At 32.8% G+C, this 15,378-nt stretch overlaps 1 long non-coding RNA gene across 3 annotated transcripts; it reads right to left on the minus strand.

Moving 5' to 3' along the window:
* Nucleotides 1-7,980: 7,980 nt before the first annotated feature.
* LOC148200549 (uncharacterized) lies at nt 7,981-14,473 on the minus strand. 3 transcript variants are annotated; one of them, XR_015785765.1, is made up of 4 exons: nt 13,644-14,473; nt 10,466-13,569; nt 10,143-10,353; nt 7,981-8,262 (listed from the first exon to the last, which is right to left on the minus strand). It is a non-coding gene; the product is annotated as an uncharacterized LOC148200549 (long non-coding RNA). The 3 variants fall into 3 exon arrangements; XR_015785766.1 differs by lacking the exons at nt 10,143-10,353; nt 10,466-13,569; nt 13,644-14,473 and adding exons at nt 8,358-8,482; nt 8,611-8,682; nt 8,781-9,026; XR_015785764.1 differs by lacking the exon at nt 13,644-14,473 and having other exon boundaries at nt 10,143-10,308; nt 10,466-10,726.
* Nucleotides 14,474-15,378: the final 905 nt, after the last annotated feature.

Consider the following 15,378-nt stretch of genomic DNA (forward strand, 5'->3'; position numbering starts at 1 on the left):
AATCAATATAATATATTATTTGAAAAAAAAACTTTCAACATTAATTCTATTTACAGCCAATGTTAAAATATAGAAACTACTAATGCCATGAGTTAAATACATAGAAAAAAAAAATCCCTGTTTAACAATATTTTAAAGCAAACACTTAACCAAACCCCTAATGCAAATATAGATGCTTTATGGTTTGCTAATAAATTCAATTCGAAAATGATAATCAATAATAATATTTTATGATTGCAATTATGGCCAGTTATTTTTCAGCATACTGATGATAATGACCTAACCACAACAAAGCATTGGGTTTGCCACTTAGATCACACTCAAAAGGATGACGAAGCTTACCCTTACGCAATCGGATCATCACCGACACTCATTGCTTACCTATGTACCTTTCCCTTCTCTTTTTCTCTCTTTGTTTTCAATTTAAATAAAACAAAATAAAATAAAAACAAACACAAGAATTTGCTTTTCTTCCCACATACTTTTGTCCATGATGATGTGCTAATAATCATGATTTCTGGGAACTTGTTAGTGGAAAGATGAGTAATGTCTTACTCGGCCACAATTATAATATTAATGATAATACTAACATTCTTTTCAATTTCAATCTGGATTTGTGGAATGAGATTAAATATAATATATAATTTTTCAAAAAGGTGATAACTAATAAGGGCAATTGGGCACACCATTTTATAGTCATGCTTCCCTTTGGTAGAAGAGCCTGTAGTTATCAATAATTTATTATTATTATTAATCTAAACGCACTCAATGAGCTCTACTTATATATATTTGCTTTATCCAATTAAAAAAAGGTCGGTGTTTTAAGTAATAATGAAATCTAAAAGTCTTATTTGTGAGAGATTAAAGAGCAGTTGACTTACCTAGCTAGTATTAATATGGATGAATATGAAGTAAGAATACGAATATACTTATATTTTTTAATATGGATGAATATTATATGTATATATCCCAATATCTTATGAAATATATTTAAGATGCTTATAAATAATATTTTATGACATAACTTTTTATTAGATTTTGTTAAGAAGTATATCTTTTATATTTATATGTCACTCATATATATACATATCATTATAGAAAAAAAAATTCAAAATCATTTAATATATTCGGTTTTAATAAAAGCAAAGTCTTTCAAAATGTAGTAGATTTTTAAAATTCTTTACACAATTATAAGTTTTGATTTTAAAATAATTTTCAGTTATTTAAGTAATTGAAATATAATCGAAGCCTTTAATTATGTAAATATTTTTTAAAATGTCACAAGTAACATTTTTAAAATTTTTTAAAATTATAAGCTTTGGTTTCATTTCTTAAGATTAAAATTTTAAAATTTTATGTTTCCACCAAAGCTTTTTCATTTCTATCGTTGTGTCACTCTCTTCCCTTCCCTTTCCTTCCTCGTTGCCACTACTTTCCTTCACATTTTGAAAGCAGTGAGAGATTCGTTCTCTCGTCTTGCTTTTTTTTTTCCATAATCTTTTCTTCTTAATGGGAGTATTTCTTAATGTTTTATTTAATGTAGGAGTGGAAGGGTGTGGAGCTCTGTTTGTTGTTGGGAAACACAACGATTCTTGGGTGATTCTTGGGTGAAAAATGCTGGAAAAGTAAGGATGAGAAGAAATTTAAATAATATTTTTAAAAAAAGAAAAATAGGAATAGGCTTCGGTTAAAAACAGAACTAAAGCATAATGTAAAGAATGGGCTTTGGTTATGAACCAAAACCTAAAGTCTTACATTTTTAGCTCATCTGAATATGATTCGGTTAAAGAATCGAAGTAAAATTTCTAAAATGTTTAATCATTCTAATGGTCTCTATTTTTTGTTCGAAATCGAAAATTGGTCCCTATATTTTTTGTCTCAATTGGATCCCTAATTTGAAAAAAATTGATGCAATTTCGCCCTTGTCAACAAATTGGCTAAGCAACGTTAAATAAACAATGACTAGGCACATTGTTGTGAAGCTTTTAAATGACGTGACTTAATAATGAAGTTTCTGATGTGAAATTAGGTATTTTAAGAATAGAAAATTGGTGAGTATTTGGTAAAACAAATTTATTGTTAAAATAAGGGATTCAATTCGTAGGTTAATTGACGAAGTTCAGGAATTGAAAAAACAGTTATAGAAATTAGGGTTCATACATTGAAATTAGGGAGCTAATTGAGGAAAAAATAAATAAAGGGACCGACTTGTGATTTCAAACAAAAAATGGGGATCAATAAAATGATTAAACCTTTCTAAAATAAGTAGCATCAAAACTCTTACGTGCGCTAGTGTATACACTAAACTCAACAATGACAAAAAAATATCACTTTAAAAAATATCTATTAAATAATGTCCATTCTTATGCCAATCAAATATTATCCATAATTAAGTCCTTAAAATAATGTCCAATCAAATATTGTCCTTAATTATGATCATAAAATAATATCCACAAATAGGCTAAGAAAATATCCCCTAACTAGTGATAAATAACCATAATGATAATATCTCAATATCCCCTTAGGGAATGAAGACATTTAATGCCTAACATGCATAAAAGAGACTCAAATTGTGTTTCTCCCGAGGCCTTTGGTAAAATGTCTATATTGGTAGGAACATATGAGGGACAAATGGTGTTAGTTGTTAATTCATTAAGTAAAAAATGACAATGTACTTCAATATGTTTTGTTCTTTCATGAAAAACTAGATTCTGAGCAATATGTAATGTTGATTGACTATCACAATACAATCACATCCCTTTAGAATTATTAGATATATTTCGATTTAGGTTAATTACGGAAATTTAGACTTTTGATATTGTTGATATTATTCTAACAATATCTTTTATTTACCATATTTATGTTTGGTTTCTATATATACTTGTATAATTCTTCATTACAAAAGTAGTACCATATGTGTGTTTTAGACACAAGGGAAGTTAACCCTATACCTAATTTTTCTCTATATTCAACATGCTATTTAGAGCTTACGTTGTTTGACATTTCTTTTTTTGTCACCTCTACCACTACCGTTGCTACCGCCATTGTCGTTACTTTCAATCGTCGTTATCATCATAACTAGAGTATCCATTCAGACCAGTTAAACTAGAAACTCAGGAAGAAGATGTTATTTATACAAAGATGAAGGATGCTAAAGATGCAGAAGTAGAAGTTGATGACCAAGTTGATGTTGAGGACAAAGTTGATGAAGAAAAGATAGAGGAGGAGGAATTCTTTTACATGAATTCCCCTATTAGACCAAAATTTTAACCAACACCTATAAGCAATTTCGTTTTAATTTTTTGCAAATTTAAATTTCAAGCACTTTCAATTTAATGCCACTATTTTAAATTATATGCATGATGTTTGTTTAATTGTCAACTTAGATTAGGTTATACATAAGTTTTGAAGTTTAATTTGCCACTTTAGGAAAATCATTTTGAAACAAGATGAAATATTAATTAAGGGCAACAGAAGCATTCTCTATGATTTATGAAGTGGAAAGGCAAAGAAAAACTTTAAACGAACCTAAAGTTGACAGAGTGGAGAGTGAGTAGCAGCTACAGTTTTTCCATGATAAGTGTGCGAATCCAAAATTGAGAGTGTGAGAACCAAAACAATTTGATACACAAAGACATTACAATTGATCAGAAGCAGCCTACTAGATGTTGTGCCACATCTTAGAAGATAATGAAACATAATGAACATGGAAAGGATCAAACCAATTTTTGATTGAAATTTATGTAAACCAAAGCCAAAAAGCCTACCTATGAAAGTTATTGTTGAATCTTTTTAGCACCACACTAGAAAAAATATGGATTTTAACTCGCACATTTGACATCGGTTTCGTTGCAATCAAAGGATAAAATGGCGCAGTGGCATTTTTGCAATTATCACAAACAAATATGTCTCGGTTCACAAAGAACCGAAGCCAAAAGGAGTCTATAACCTCGGTTGTTTAGATAATCGAGTACATAGCATACTTATGCCTCGATTAAGCTATGAACCGAGGCATAAAATAACCTACAATTTTTTTTATATTTTTTTACAGGCTTTAGGCAGTGGTTCCTAATAGAATCGATGCCATACACCCTTATTGTTTCGGTTAATAAAAAACCGAGGTAATAACATGTGTTTCTAGGATTAAATTTTGCGAAAAGACACAACCTCTTCCACCTTTCATTTTTGTTTTCATTTCTTTGGTTGTTGCGCCGCTCCTCTCTTCGTTGCCTCTCTCCCCTCTTCAACTTCCATGTTTGCAACCATCCTCAACATTCCTTGCATTTTTCACAACCTTCCACATTTCAATACATTTTGATCGATTGATTTTGTGTATAGGTACTCTTTGGATGAGTGGTTTGTGATGTTCGTTTCGTTTCAACACCAAACTCACCTTCAAGGTTAATTTCGTTTTAGTTTTTTCATGTTTTCATTTGGTTGGTAAAACTAAGAGTATGCTCAAATAACCTCCCAAATGGATTGAAATTTTGTATGAAGGTCCAAAAAATCATAAAATCATTTGCAAAAAATTTCAACTCAAAACTCAAAGTGTAACTATTTTAAATTTTTTTGTAAAGTTTTCAAAAAAATAAAATAAATTTTCGAAAAACAAAAAAAATGTTTCCTGGGTGATCTGGAAGGATTAGCTGGCTACGCGAGCTACCACGATATAAAAAACAATTTCTACCCCAAATCGATATATAATAATAGAAAAACAATTAACCATAGTGAAAGTTAGAGTCATTTTAAGATCCGCAATGCAAATAATTTTTAAAGTTCAGATTGACTCAAATTAAGGGCTCCTGGGATTTTTCTCTTCAAATATGAGTTTAAAAGAGTGGTTAAAAAAAAATTCCATTCAAAGATAATGACCATAGCCATGAAAACCAAAAATCACGTTAAATAGTTGTTCTTGTGTGCATGTCTGTTTTTTGTGTGCAGGTCTATTTTTCTGTGTTTTTGGGTTTGTGTCCTATATATATGGTATGGAATGTTTACAAAAACAACCATTTTTTTAGAAAACAAACATACTTTAGAGAGTGGTTCTAGTAAAAACCGAGGCAAAAAAAGGGTCTATTGCCTCGATTCTGGATACAACCGAGGTCGTAAACCCTTTAATTAATTAATTTTAAGTGTCTACAGCCTCGGTTGGAATCAAAACCAAGGCAATAGAACTATTTTTTTTTGTGATTGGCTTAATACCCTATTTTATCCCCAGTTTCACTCAAAAATTTCAAATTAGTCCATCCTTTAAAAAATGCGTCAATTACATCCTCACTTAATAAAATTTGCATCAATGAAATCCCTTCCGCTAAATCCGTACAAACGACGTTAATTGAGGAAGTAGAAGAAAGAGAAAAATAATTAACGCCGTTTGTACGGATTTAACGGAAGAGATTTCATTGATGCAAATTTTATTAAGTGAGGACGTAATTGACGCTTTTTTTAAAGGATGGACTAATTTGACATTTTCGAGCGAAACTGGGGACAAAATAAGGTATTATGCCTTTGTGATTTATTGCTTTGGGTTTGTTGAACCGAGGCAAAATCGTAACCTTTTTGCTTCAGTTTTTGAACTTAGGCAAAAAGTCCTCAACTTTTTATCTCGTATGAATATACCTTGGGTCTACAACTACTATCATAGACCCAAAATAACTGTTGTTGTATCCCTTCGTTACATTACTGCTAAAACCTTTTAAACACTAACCCTTACCTCGAAACATATTACACCCAACTTTTCCACTAGAAAAAGATAAGGAATTCAATGTTGTGTGATCCTTTGGCATAAAAAGGAGGCTAGACATAGTTCACAATTGGAAAACCATGAAAAAGAGCTAGGAAATCAGAAAAATAAGAAAGAAAAAGGTTTTGGACAAGCACCAATTGAAAAGTAGAAAAGATCGAGATAAAAAGCAAAAGGTATATGAAAAATGAAATGAACAACAATAGGCTTGAAAATTAAAAGAGTGACTCTTTCAAATCCTCAAGAAAAGCCGAAAAGGAAAAAGATAAACTCATTGTACACATTGGTTGCTCTTCTTTATTTCAATGAGTTTTGTGTATAATTTAAAAACCATGATTTCCTTTGTAGTCCAGCCACATTACAAACCCATGAAAGTCCTTAGTGATCCATGTAAGTTATGAGTAGGAAGTATTCAAAAGATGAGGTACAAGGTCTAGAAAGAGAAAACTACCATTATGATGAGTGAAACACTACACTTCAGAGGACTTTTGTTGCACAAACACATATTAAATTTAAAAACTTTACATTGACACAAAGTTGCAAAAGCCAATAGTGTGATTTTTGAAACATAATGGAACATTTATGTTTTCCTAACTTGCATTATTTGGTGAAGAGGAAACTATTCCACTCAAGTCATGAACGAACCTTTTGATTGTATATACACTTGTTAATTTAAATTTTATACTTGTCTGAGGACAAACAAGGTTTAAAGTTGGGGGTGTTGATAAATTAAGCCTTGACCTAAGGCTAAAGCCATGGAGAATCTTTTATTAATGAAATAATCTCATGAGCCTCCAACCTAGGAATGCACAAGTTAAGCCATAGAGTAAACCCAATTAGGGAGGAAACCTACCTATGGAGGAAACCTCACGATTGGAGGCATGAACTACAGCTGGAGCCACGTTGTCAGAGCTTATATACAAAACAATTTCGGGGGACTTTTTCGGAGGACTTTTAGAGAGATTTAGAGAAAAACTCAAGAGACTCTCCGCACTCACTTCTTTAGTATTTAATAGAACATCTTTAAAGGATTAGGACATGAAGTTTCTTCCTACCATTTATTGTAAGAAAAGTTATGGCTTGTTTCTCTTACCAAGAGGGGGAGGGGGTGAATTGGTAATCAATAAAAACACTTTCTTTTTTAATCTTTTTGGAAACTTTAGATGATCTTTAAATGTGCACAATAGAAATATCAAAATAATGCAATAGGGAGATTAAGGATAGAAAACAAACGCAGTCTTTTTATCCTAGTTCGGCCTCAATACCTACATCAATTCTCTCTCAATCAACCTTAGATTGAAAGACTTTCCACTATAAAGATTTTGAGTTTTTACAACAAGGCTTTACATAGACCACACTGCCAAAATGTAAAACACTTCTCTAACTCACACCAATCTAATATAGCAAACACAAAACCTGAAGAAGAACAATCATTTCACTATAGTAACCCTTTGAGACCTTTCTCAAAGTACCAAGAACACCAAGTTCTTCTTCCTGGAAACACGCACATGGAAACAACAAATCCTAGATTGCTAAACAAGATTTCTAATAAGATAAGAATACACCTTAATTGTGCAGAAATGATCAGCCAAAAGAAGTCAAATGCTAAGCTTCAAGAATTCTCAAAAGTCTTCAAAACCTTTGAATCTTGATTCTTGGAGCACTAGGCACACTGTAATCTCTTTCTAAACTCTCTAATATCATATATGAAAATTCTCAAATGATCAAAGTGTCAAAAGTTGTTAATACACCGCACAACATGTTATTATATAGAATTTCTCATATCATATGCACTTTAATCGATTACTAAAATAATGTAATCCATTATGCTTTAACAGAGTTTATACCATGATTACATTGCAACAGATTTAATCGAATATGCAAATAATGTAATCGATTGCATGTTAACAGTAAGTCAAAACATTTGAAAATATGATTGTTATTACAGTTAGACTTAGCTTGAAAAACTTTTCAATTAACACTAGTGTAGTCAAGAGAAAGGACAACGATTATTTTCACCCATAAACAACGGTTCTAGAACCGAGGTATATACAGGCGAGGCAAAAAGTTTATCCCTCTTAACCTCGGTTGTGGACCGAGGCAAAAAGGGATAGGATTTTACCCCGATTCAAAAGTAACCGAGGCATTAAGATTTTATCCCTTTTTTTAAAGGACTTTTCGCCTCGGTTCTCTTTGAACTGAGACAGTATCTTGGAAAATTCAATAAAAATTAGTATGAGTAGGGGTGGGCAAAGTATACTGCACTGCACTATACTATAAAAATTTGCAGTTAACTATAAAACAGTTCTCCTAAACTAAACTGAACTAAAAGTAGTTCGGGTGAACTGAACTGCACTGGTTTTTAGTCCACTCATAGTACAGTGCAGTTCAGTAAACTAATTTTTAGTTTACTTATAATGCATGCAGTAATCCTGTTGCACATCACTGCTTTTCATTCCAAACTGAGTAATCCTGTTGCACATCACTGCTTTTCATTCCAAACTGGACCAGCCAACGAACTGTAAAAAGCATTATGTTTTATTAGGCTAATACAAATAAAACATAATAAAACATTATCAATGTAATGTAATCCAAAGAAGAATTTGGTCATCACCTGCAAGCTGATTGCAAAATAAATCATTGGGATTGAGACAAACAAGACTTGCCAAGTAACAACGGCTAAAACTGCAAGATTAGCATAACAATTTGAAGCTCTGTTTGGAGATTTTTCACATTTGTCTGCGCAAGATGCTATTTCATTAACAACTCTCACAAGAGGACTTGGATGGGTTGAAATGACTCATACAAGAGCTTGTAACAAGAATCAAATTAGTTTCATAACTGCACCAGCAACATAAAAACTTCACCTGTTGCATCTCTTCATGGTCAGTAACTCTACTTGCATTTGTTGCTTGTGCATCAGGTTTGTTAGTCGTGTTCTACAATAGAAGAAAAGGAGAATCAGCAGAATTTTTCAATTGCCAATAGAAAGACATTTTTCATGGATTCACAAACTTACAACAATATAGATGTTTACCTTGCTAGCAATGAGTTTCATTAAGGCTTCTGTTCCATTCTCTTCTAAATATCTATCTGCATGCAGTAAAAAGTTATCTTTATCTTTCTTGACAAAAATCTTCCTCCAGTTATTTAAACTACGTATGCTTGCTTGTGGATTTGAGATGCATGTTCGAATAATATTATTGTAGGCATAAGAAGCCCGTCCAAAGTCTGGCACAATGAGCCAGAAGATGATCATTAGCTTAGTGTAAGGCCAGAACTGGTACCTGATGTTAAACATGGGAAATGAAAAGTTAAACAAGTTTATGAATTGACTAAAAAAGATAATATGAAAAGAGAATCCATTTGCCACAATCTAACTTCAATTGATAATAATAATTACATTAAGTTGAAATAATTCTATGTACATTATGCATAATTTTATTTCTATTATAATTTCCTAAGTTTCAACAAAATTTAAAAGACAAATTAACTAATGCTGAACTAATGAACTGGACTGCTAAAATTATATTATGCAGAAACTAGAATTTCTACCTGGTCTCTGGTGTAGAGAGATCAAATGAAATTTTTGTAACATTTAAGAATGATCAAATGAAAAAAAAAGAGTTAAATTATATGCATGGAAAGCTTTTCACACATATCTAATAGGAATTTATCCTATTATCACGTCATTCTATTCATTAATATAGTGTTATGACATGCTAAATTCCTACTGAATGCTTATGCTAAAAAATTTACACTAAAAATACAGTTAAACACCCAAAAATCAAACATAAGACTATCAGAGGAATCATTTCGGTAACAAAACATGGCTGAATCAAATATGAAATTAGTGATTTTTTAAAGGACCAAATGATATTATTATACAGGATGAAGTCATCCAGAACATGATTGTCAAGATGTCCATTCCTAAACATGTGACATGTTTATATATAAGGAGATATGAAATGTACATATGCCTGTTGTGTTTGTTGTGTTGTGACTTTTCTTGCAAGATTATATATTCCTGTGTGATAACACTGAAAGAGAGAAGTGGGTGTTTACCCCAGTAAAGTTGAAGAAAATGGCTTTATCTATTACCTGCTCCTAACCTCTGAAAGGCCATGTTGGTGTCTGCTAAATCAATGATAAATGATAATGCTCAAATCAATGAATTTTCATTCTACATTGTATCAACAAATCTTGTTAACCATTCCAATATACCACAAAGATTTATTAGCACAAACATTCCAATATAAGCATAATTTTTTAGCTAAAGCAAAGATCATTCACAGATACAATGACTCCACAATAAGGTCTTAAAACAAACACTCCTTTATAATGCAAGAAAGTCATAACATATATCCCTTTTGAAAGGGAAAGGGAAAAACATTATTACCTTTGGGTTGCACAGTTCCAGCTAAAGGAGAAGTGTTACGGCAGAGTGTGGCAAAGCCTTCGGCGGTGAACCTTCGACGGCGGCGAGCCTGCGAACGGCGGCGAGCCTTCGAACGGCGGCGAGCCTTCGAACGGCGGCGAGCCTTCGAACGGCGGCGAGCCTTCGACTGTTCAAAAACTGAAAACTCTATTATCTTCTAATCACCATCAAACTGAAAAAGAACCTAGAGTAATCAAAACTAACCCCACAGAAAAACTATTATACAACATTTTTTATAGAAAAACTAAAGGAAGGAAAAAGGGAAGGGAAAGAAAAACCCAAACCAGCGAAACAGCTCCTCTTCGAGTGACTTCGCACCAGCTTTGCCCCTCAATCATCCCCTTTTGTAGCTTCAATCTTTGTAGGCAACCTCTGGTCCATTGAATCGAGCCTCCTAGTCCATCATCGCGAAGGAACCATGGAACTCTCTTCCAATTTCTCTCAATCCTCTCGAACCCTAGCTTCAAGGGTTTTCAATTTGGGAGTGAAAACTGTGGTTCACAGTTAACTGCATAGAGTTCAGTTTGTTTTAACTGAACTGTAAAATAGTTTAATTAGTTTTAGTTAAAATAAGTTTAGTTTTTTTAAGTATAATATAATTCAGTTAATTATAATTTCAGTACAGTTTTGTGAATTATGCCCAGCCCTAAGTATGAGTGAATTTTAATATTGAATTGGCACTTATCTTATAATTATGTGAAAAATCCATGTTAATCACGCTAATTTTACTTGTTTTGTAGGTTTAGAAGAAATGAGAGAGTCAAAGTTGAATTTTAAACAAAAAAAATAAAGAAATTCCAAGAATTTTACAATAATTTAACTACACTATGCATACAATGCTAAAACGGGGGCTTGAGCTTAATAGAGAAAATCCATCATGGATGGTTTCGTTAAGCCTTGACCTAAGGCTAAAGCCATGGAGAATCTTTTATCAATGAAATAATCTCATGAGCCTCCAACCTAGGAATGCACAAGTTAAGCCATAGAGTAAACCTAATTAGGGAGGAAACCTACCTATGGAGGAAACCTCACGATTGGAGGTATGAACTACAGCTGGAGCCACGTTGTCAGAGCCTATATACAAAACAATTTCGGGGGACTTTTTCGGAGGACTTTTAGAGAGATTTAGAGAAAAACTCAAGAGACTCTCTGCACTCACTTCTTTAGTATTTAATAGAACATCTTTAGAGGATTAGGACATGAAGTTTCTTCCTACCATTTATTGTAAGAAAAGTTATGGCTTGTTTCTCTTACCAAGAGGGGGGGGGTGAATTGGTAATCAATAAAAACACTTTCTTTTTTAATCTTTTTGGAAACTTTAGATGATCTTTAAATGTGCACAATAGAAATATCAAAATAATGCAATAGGGAGATTAAGGATAGAAAACAAACACAGTCTTTTTATCCTAGTTCGGCCTCAATACCTACATCAATTCTCTCTCAATCAACCTTAGATTGAAAGACTTTCCACTATAAAGATTTTGAGTTTTTACAACAAGGCTTTACATAGACCACACTGCCAAAATGTAAAACACCTCTCTAACTCACACCAATCTAATATAGCAAACACAAAACCTGCAGAAGAACAATCATTTTCACTATAGTAACCCTTTGACACCTTTCTCAAAGTACCAAGAACACCAAGTTCTTCTTCCTGGAAACACGCACATGGAAACAACAAATCCTAGATTGCTAAACAAGATTTCTGATAAGATAAGAATACACCTTAATTGTGCAGAAATGATCAGCCAAAAGAAGTCCAATGCTAAGCTTCAAGAATTCTAAAAAGTCTTCAAAACCTTTGAATCTTGATTCTTGGAGCACTAGGCACACTGTAATCTCTTTCTAAACTCTCTAATATCATATATGAAAATTCTCAAATGATCAAAGTGTCAAAAGTTGTTAATACACCGCACAACATGTTATTATATAGAATTTCTCATATCAGACGCACTTTAATCGATTACTAAAATAATGTAATCCATTATGCTTTAACAGAGTTTATACCATGATTACATTGCAACAAATTTAATCGAATACCCAAATAATGTAATCGATTGCATGTTAACAGTAAGTCAAAACATTTGAAAATATGATTGTTATTACAGTTAGACTTAGCTTGAAAAAATTTTCAATTAACACTAGTGTAGTCAAGAGACAGCGGTTATTTTCGCCCATAAACAACGGTTCTAGAACTGAGGTATATACAGACGAGGCAAAAAGTCTATCCCTCTTAACCTCGGTTGTGGACTGAGGCAAAAAGGGATAGGATTTTACCCCGATTCAAAAGTAACCGAGGCAGTAGGATTTTATCCCTTTTTTTAAAGGACTTTTCGCCTCGGTTCTCTTTTGAACTGAGGCAGTATCTTGGAAAATTCAATAAAAATAAAGACTAGCCAAACTTTGGTGGAGCTCCCATGTCAAGTGCTTCCAGAAGATACCAAACTTTGCTTCAGCAGACTCCACCATGGAAGATCCCTCCAACCACCGCCGCTCCAAGAAGCACCACGCCACCACATCCAATATATCTAAGACCCTTAAACCATAACTCAAAATCACCCTGTACATATAAGAAAAATATCTAAACGATAAATAAATTCTAGAACCTTAATATATTTTAGTTTTCACAATTCCTCTGTTTCGTTTATCCAGTACAAAGTATAACACCAATAACTATAGCTCCTCACAATTTAATAACATATTTTTCCTCATCAAATCTCGTTTTACTTCTTAATTCACGTCAATACCCCTCTCCCTAAAAACAAACTGCATGTTTCATCAATTTTTACCTCTTTAACTCAACAAAGACTTTATTCCATCTTAAATACATATGGACTACATTATTTCCATAATTCAAACCGATAAAAAGGTATTACAACTTATCAAATAATTTATGAACGAAACAACCAATACCCCATTCTTAATTCAATATAATATTTTAATATAATTACTCTAACCTACTACAGAAAGACAACCCAACCACGTTCAAACCTTTAAACCCATTTCTCCTTATCAACTTTCTCTTTTATTTGAAGTCAAAGAGAGCATAGGTCCAGAACAACCTAAAAAAACGAAACAAGAACCAAATAAAAAACACCAATTTCACATATAACCACCAACTTCACAGGTAATTTCATCTAAACAAAATAAAACGAACAAAACAATTCCAGAACAAAATCTACATATTGCTGCCAAATTGGGCATCCAAGAAGTGGAAAAAAATCATCCAGAATACAAGAACAGATCATATTATCCCCTTTCCAATCCAACTACCTCTCTTGTTCCTTAAGCTTCTTGTGTAGCACTGCAAAGTTTTCCCGAGAATCATATTGACCAATGATAGAAACATGTTTTTAGGAATTGCTCCATCTTCTCATTGCAATTCTCTCTGAAATTTCACAACAAAACATTAAATATGTAGCCTAACCATAACCATCATAAACATTAAGATCTGATAATCACCTATCAATTCTACAAGTGAGGTTCTTGCTAACCATATTTCTCAGTTTTGCATCAGTCATCTTACTTCGTGCGTAACCATAGATGGTGAAGTGCTGCCAAAACCCAAAGCATAAGCTCAATCCAAACACAATAAAAAGATACCATCCCATCAAAATCCAACCCTAGGGACACAATCCTCATAGTAAAGTTGATGGAAGACATGTGAGTAGAAGATCTATTGGAGCTGTGTGATCGTGAATCGAACATCCTCAAGCTTCCTCGTACAGAGAAACACAGCGAAATTTGACGAAAACTCAAAGAACCTTAAAACGGATCGAAGAAGTGAAGAAGAATAGTGAAAACCCTAACCGGTCACAAAACTAAGATCAAAATCACTAGAACACAAGAAGCTAGGGTTTGAACGGTAGAAAACCCTAGAAACACGAAGAACCCTAAAATGGAGTGTTGGAACCCTAGAAAAGGGGGAAACATAAAATGAACTGATTAATCGGTGTGAAATGGAGATTGAACGGTGAGAATGGCGCTAATCGAAGAATCAATCAATAGAAGGGTGTTTAATTGGTGGAAAATGTGGAAAATGGATTTTAATCGGTGAAAACAAAGGGAAAGGCGAAATGGAAGAGAAACCCTAACATAGTATGCGGTTTGGTGTTGGAGGAGATGCGCAAGGTAATGAAGACGATGATGATTTGGTGAAGAAGAAGAAATACCTTGAGGCACAAGATGTGTTTGAAGAGAAATGAAGTTCTTTGTGAAGAAAAAATGTAGATGCGACGAAGATGAATTGAGAGAAATGAAATGAGGTTGGGTGGGCTTCGGTTCGTAAAAGACCGAAGCAGTAGGGCTTCATAGAGGGTTTTATGCTTAAGTTTCATAAATAACCGAAGGAGTAGAGTGCATAGGCTTCGGCTCCCACTAAACCGAGACATATAAGTTCGCCTTAATTATGAAAATGCCATCGTGTTTTAATATGCTTCGGTTGTGTGAAAGCCGAGGCATATTAAGCGCGTTAAAAGACTATTTTTTTACTAGTGTAATACCAGACTTAATTGATTACTTGAACAGTGTAATCGGTTAAGTCCTACACTTAGACATTTTTGAAAACTTTTTCTTCAAAAACACATCACTGCACATTTCAAACAGGTGTATGCAAAGACACGAGTTTTAATCGATTTTATACATAATGTAATTGATTTAAACTTGTAATCGATTTAAACTTGTGTAGTTTGCCACAGAGTTAAGGATAAGCTATCTGATGAACTTAATTGATTACTAAACGAGTGTAATCGATTACTTCATAATGATTTGCTTTGTGCAAGTGGTTTTAACATATGAATACTTGAGAATGCATACAACAAAAGTAAACATATTTATGATCACAATGAGTATGTATAACAATCAGTTTAGCAACATATGTATCAAACATAAAGACACATTTCTGTTTTTTTCATGATAACATGTATGTGTTGTCATCACTTCGTGCAGAATGACAAGTCTAATGATGAGTTAAGTATCATCTAATATATAATATATGATTATTATAAAGTAAGTGATAATTGTTTTGTAAGTTATATTGAGTTTCAACACTCTCTCTTGATGGTTCTTTGAGAAAGAGTATATCTTTTCCTTTTGCGAAAATACCAACACCCTTTTGAAGAATGGCTTCAAATTGTAGAACTCTTGAAGAATAACAAATCAAGGATAATAAAAATTATTCATTTCATTTAAGTTAATT

Source organism: Vigna umbellata, chromosome 4 (assembly GCF_029865625.1).
Source record: "Vigna umbellata cultivar VRB3 chromosome 4, Vumbellata_1.0, whole genome shotgun sequence".
In the NCBI taxonomy this organism is placed as follows: domain Eukaryota; kingdom Viridiplantae; phylum Streptophyta; class Magnoliopsida; order Fabales; family Fabaceae; genus Vigna; species Vigna umbellata.